Source organism: Scophthalmus maximus, chromosome 20 (assembly GCF_022379125.1).
Source record: "Scophthalmus maximus strain ysfricsl-2021 chromosome 20, ASM2237912v1, whole genome shotgun sequence".
Classification (NCBI taxonomy): domain Eukaryota; kingdom Metazoa; phylum Chordata; class Actinopteri; order Pleuronectiformes; family Scophthalmidae; genus Scophthalmus; species Scophthalmus maximus.
Window position 1 is genome coordinate 17,638,778 of NC_061534.1, and position 6,000 is coordinate 17,644,777.

Sequence of the window (6,000 nt, forward strand, 5' to 3'; positions counted from 1 at the left end):
CAGGAGTACCTATCCCCAAAGGTGCACCTGAGAGCCTAATGTTAGGCATAACTTTTAAGATGCATTCTGTGGCCGTCTGCTTTCCCCATTACACATGTTGAGAATTAAAGATGTAAGTTGTATTTTTACCCTGCAACATTTAAAAGTATGATTTCAACACTGATGGTGACACTTGGACAAAATAAGAACAGGGGAAGCTTGTAGTAATTTTTTTTTCTTCCTTCACTATCGTGTCTTTTATATAATCATGTCAACGAGATTTTTCTGTCCATTTTGACAACAGAGTGACTCTTCAATTTTGTTATTTGTCATATGTAGAATTCTTTATGTATTACGAGGTTTACAGACACACATTTGTGTTTATTAATTGAAAATGTTGTGACTTTACTGCATTTAAAAAAAAATTGCAGTTGAAAATGACTGTTCTCCAAAATGGTATAAAAGTGGACGTGTAAGTGGATGTTAAAACATTTTTACAATACTTTTTGCAATGTTTAGTTCAGTTCGCAATCATACTGTTACTGGGACTGACAGGTGTACATTTAAACTTTTCATTCTAGACCTGTCAGCCGTTACACCCATCGCTTTGAACTAAAGATTTCAGCTCTTTCAACATCTCTTTCACTTGGCGACTATTTTTTTATCCTTTCTTACTCATAACGTGGTGTTCAGGTGTTCCAGCTGACTCAATTAATGGATATGTGTTTCTTTAAACCAAATCAGAATTTCTATCTCATCAAATCACTGACCTTTTTTCATGTTATCATAGTGCCCTGTTTGGTGCAGGCGCTGCTGGTTGGGAGTCTTTATACAAGAACAAAGAAATGTAGAATAAATTTGACTGTAGTAAATCTGTCTATTACGGCAAAGTTCACATGTTGGAGACACATTTTTCTCCGGACCTCAGTAAAATACCAATTAATGTTTGTTTGCTTGTCCGACTGGGTTCGAATTGTAATCCGGCATCTCCCTAAAGAAACGGTGCCATTTAATCTCAGCCGAGCCCCGACAAGAAAAGAAAAAAACACTCGGCTATGTAAACAGTTGATTCAAAATACTGGTTTAATTAATTTCCCTTTATGATAATGATTTCATCTGAGCCAATAAATAGTAATCTTTGCTATGCTTCTTTCCCCCTGTAGTGAAACCCCAGTTTTATTTCTGCCGTTTAGCTGCAGCTAAAATGGGGGCAAACAGGATGAGTGCGTCATTAACGCCAAGCGTCGACACGCAACTTGGGGAAAAGCATCCAGTGTGTTAATAAGTAATGACTGCCCAAGATCACAGGAACCTGACACTACAACAAAACAAGTTAAGCACAAGCTTTGATAATAACTGTTAATAATTCAATATGCGTAATTATCGCTTTACAGGAAAACACAATGGTGGCGGCTTGCGGTAGGGATGGTGGTAGCAATTAAAGACGAGAAAGATGGTGGTCAGCTGATCGAGGGAGGCAGTGTGTGAGTGCATGTGTGTGGGGAGGGGGTTCTCGTCGAGTTGATGAATGCTGACCCTACAGGTGTTGTTACATGAGAAACAGGCTCAGAATTAAGGGTTTACTTCTGTTCTCTCGTCTGCTTGAACATTTTGAAACATCCTCACATCTTGATGTTTCAAAAAAATAAATGTCTTCATTAGTGGGAACTTCTGGGCCTTTGTTGTAGCTTGCCTTTGCAGCGTCTCCAACCGCTGTCCGTGTGCGGCATCTGCAACCTACTACTTCCTCAAATTTGCTTCTCCATTGTCCCTCAATTCGCAGTAGCCAAATGTTACACATTTGCAACTCAAAACTCGCCAGATCAATGCCGAACGTAATCACTCTATTTGTCATCCCCAGATTTGAATTTCACAATGAATGTGTGGAGAAGAGGAGGAGGGAGGCAAAAAGAATATATAAGATGTCTGACTTCTCTCGAAATCGATGTCTTTCAACAGCCCTCCACTCCTCTTTGACTGGAAAGGGCATTCATGCGCATTTGGCGGTCATTGTAGGCAGCAAAATGACTAATCATAACATCATTGATGTGTTTAAATAAGAAAAAAACCCCGACTACAGACGACAGTTCCATTCACAACCTTTGCTCCCATCCAAAGAGAAAGAGTTAATTTTCTCATGATGACACCAGCCTCTTTCAAGCCCCTTTTCAGGCCAGCAGCAGCAGCTGGGGCTGGAAGAGCAAGAGATGGGATGAACAGAGTGCGGTGCAGAGGGAAGGTGGGGCGCATGGGGGGGGGTAACAAGAAGAGTCGTTATCATGTCTTAATTTTGGGACTGAGAGGGGTTTCTGAATTGCCCTGGATTGCGCTCCTGCGTTCGTTCATTCCTATATAGGCCCTCTGAGCGACGAATGGGCCTTGGGCCAGTGTGAGGCGCTGGAGCTGGAACAAAAATAAGATCACAATTGCATTTAAACTCAAGAGTGGGAAAAGGAGAAGGGAGAAGAGAGAGGGAGCCTATGAGCCCTAATTGCCAGATGGTGAATATTTTCGCTCCCTTTCAACGGCGCATTAATTGCAGGGCTGCCCGGGGGTTGAGACGTACTGATCAGTGTGGCAGAGGATCCTGACCCTGATTATCCCCCTCAGACTCCCCTCACTGGAGAGACAGAGAGCAGGGGTGGTGGTGAGGCGGGTGAGGAGGGACTCAAAAGGGGAGGTAAGGGTTAGTTTTTTTTTTTCAACAGTTACTCACCCAATCATTTGCCTATCAAGCCACCTGGGACTCGACACTTTGGGGTTTCGAATTGGAGAAGGAGGTGATGGTGATGAGAAAGGGTGGAGGGTCTTTTGGGGACAAGAGAGGGGAAAGCTGGAGGGATACGATGAGGATAGGTAGCAGGGTGAAGGAAGGGGAGGACAGACCACCCTCCTGTCACGCACCTTTCCCTCCTCCTCCTTCCTCCCCCCAGCCCCTCAGCTCCTCGTTTACATATCTCCAAAAGATGTAATTGAATTAAATAAATCTTTCCTTCGGGGCAGCTGCCACAGCTGCTGTTTGTGGCACGTCGAAAGGCTCGCCACTTTAAGAGCACTTACATATGCTCCAAATTAGCAGGTCAGATAGGCGGACGCACGATGACAGGGCCGAGGCTGCCAGCGCGACAGGGGGCCCGCAGCTGTGAGCAATTCATTGGCAGAGTGGGGGATCTTTCAGACCCCTGATTATGAAGGGCAGCGGTGCACGTGCTCATACACATACACATACACATATTAACATGTGTAAGTGACTGCATGCAGACACACATTCACAGATGTAGACACAGGGGTCACTACGGTATTCAGGAAGCATTTCAGATCAATTGGGAGGAGAATATGTAGCATGACCCTGAAAAACACTAATTTCTTTAAAGGGAAAATAAATAAAAATCACATATTTGTTGCCAGTAAACACAAATTTCTGCTTTTTATATCAAAACAGAAACATAACTGAAGAAGAAAATTTACTTCCCACTCTATTAACATGTGACAGTTCTCATTTTTTGACCACACATTTATTGAAATACAATTTTTTGAAATAAAATAATAGGAGAAACTAATAAAAATGACCATGAGGATGATATTTCTCCAAATAAAATATAGTCACAGAACGGGGTTAATGGAGTTAAAGTTAGGGGAGGACCCATGGAGTTTAGGGTGCAATACATATCAATGACCAATATATATATATAATTTCCTTTTAAACCTACATGCCCGCTGAAACAAATAAATATCAAATATACTAATGACGCCTATTTCAAGAATCTTGGTTGTGTCCTTGCTGGTGACCATGTCACGTGTCAAATGAGCCAGAGTTCGGTTCAACGTCCCTAAGAAACAATGATTTATCAAAATCAAAAGTGTTTCTGCATATTGATCAGTGTGTGTAGCTATATATTTTTATTCTTTTATGGATACAAACATGTTCACATATGGTAACATTTGTGTATGAGGGCATACGCATGTGTATGCATTTTGAAAATATGTTTGTAATATGTGCATTTCATTCACTTATTTCAGTTCAGACAATACATTTTTATAACTTTGCAACCAAAAAGATTAGAGACTCGGTTTAAAGAATATTTGGATTAACCAATCCTTTTTCATCAAATGGCATAAAATACCTCATTATTAATTCTATAGGAAATGGCATTATTAAAATATGAAAAAACTAAGTATTGTCTGATTCAGGCACCTGATCTGGTGGTTTTCATTCCGTCTTGTATTCAGCAATTGAAACACATGATCGGTTTGCTTGTAGCGATGTGGCGGTTCTTTTTAGGGTTGGGATGTGATGAGCAGAGGCCTCTCACATGATGTCAACACTTTACTTTGGCAATGTATCCAGAGAGACACGCTTGTCGTAACATAATCAACCGTTGTGAAAAATCACCTAATGACTTGTCACTCAAGGTCTGCTGGGCAATTATGATGCATTTGCATGGCAGCGAATATGACAAATAATCCATGTCCTAATTGCTTTTCTGTTTTCCTTAAGACGTGAGTCGCTGATAGGATGTGATTAGCTGCATCAGAGTAAAGCAAAGTTCAGACGGATCATACAGGTTATGTTTAGCAGCCATAGGCAGGCTTTTTATGCCTGTTGCTGCCCGTCCTGTGATTTTGAAATACAAAATAATGATTCATCACAAAATGTTGATAGTCTGATGAAATTATATAAATCACACAAAAATAAATCCAGGAAATTCTGAGATCAATCCAATCATTGGTTTGACATTGTTTCAATGTAGTTACTTGCTTTTTTTTTTTTGTCTGTCTCTGTTGCTTGTTTTAATGAATGTCTGTCTTCATGTTTTTGTCCGTTTACTGGTGAGTCAAAGACAATTTTCCACTTTGGTGCACAATAAAGTTCTATTCTATTCTTGTTTATGTGTCACTTTATCATGTTGATTATGGGAATAAATTAAAAGAATAATCTTCCGGAAAGTGAAGCCAATGCAAAAGTCCATGAAACCTGTATTCTATCAAATGAACAGCAGAGTCTGTCTGTTTCTATAGAAGTCTATGAGAAAATGACTCTACACCTCACTTATTTATATTTCTAAACATTTTCCTGAGGAGTTCATCGTCTCAATCGCAAGTTTCATGCCTTCTTCAATACAACATGATGTTTATTTAGTAAATTATGGTCCGAGCTCAAGTAAAACACATCATAACGCACGGTTTGCATTGGGGCGTGGATATCATTTGATTGAAAGCTAGCTGTAAGGCTGTAACTTATGAGGAAACAAATCCTGGATCACTTCTATTGATTACATTTTAAATTTTCTCAGTTTGTCAATTAAAAAAGGAAGCAGCGAGTGATAAGTGATTAACTCAAAAATGTAAGTAAGTTGGGAAGTTGAGGGTTGAAGTCTATGCGGTAAGTGTGATGTGATGAAACTCCTGTACGTCATACTGAGAACTGACATACTATGAGCAGTCTACTTGTGATGGGATCACCCAAGATTCTTGTCAATGTCTGGTATGAACAGGTCCAGAGATCCATATTTATAAAAATATATATCAGGGTGTAGTAAGTTATTACTCAAAGTGAACATTTTAGTAATAACTACAGTTTTACAGAGTCTTTATTTTATAAATCAGGGCACCACAGACTCTTCTTTGTCCCATTACATTATAACCCAGGTCTCAACTTCATCTGCAGACTCCTGCAGGATCAACGGCTGTCAAACACATTTTAGAATTAATAAATCCCCTTTGACTGGTCTTCTGCGGACGGCGTCATACTGGGCACGCTGACTTTGAATCAGAGGTTGTTATTGTTTCACGTTGTCCTGTGGCGGCCAGAAAGGCTGTGACTCAGCGGTTTGCATGCAACACTGGAGAATAATGGATGTGAAGGCAAACCAAACACGCCCTTTAAAAATGCATGAGCGCCCCCCAAAAACCTCTCTCTCCCTCTGCAAAATAGAGCTATCACTGGTGCCTGTTATCTCCCTGAACCCCCAGGTAGAAAATGGTAATGATACCACTTAACATCGCTGCACATATGGAGGG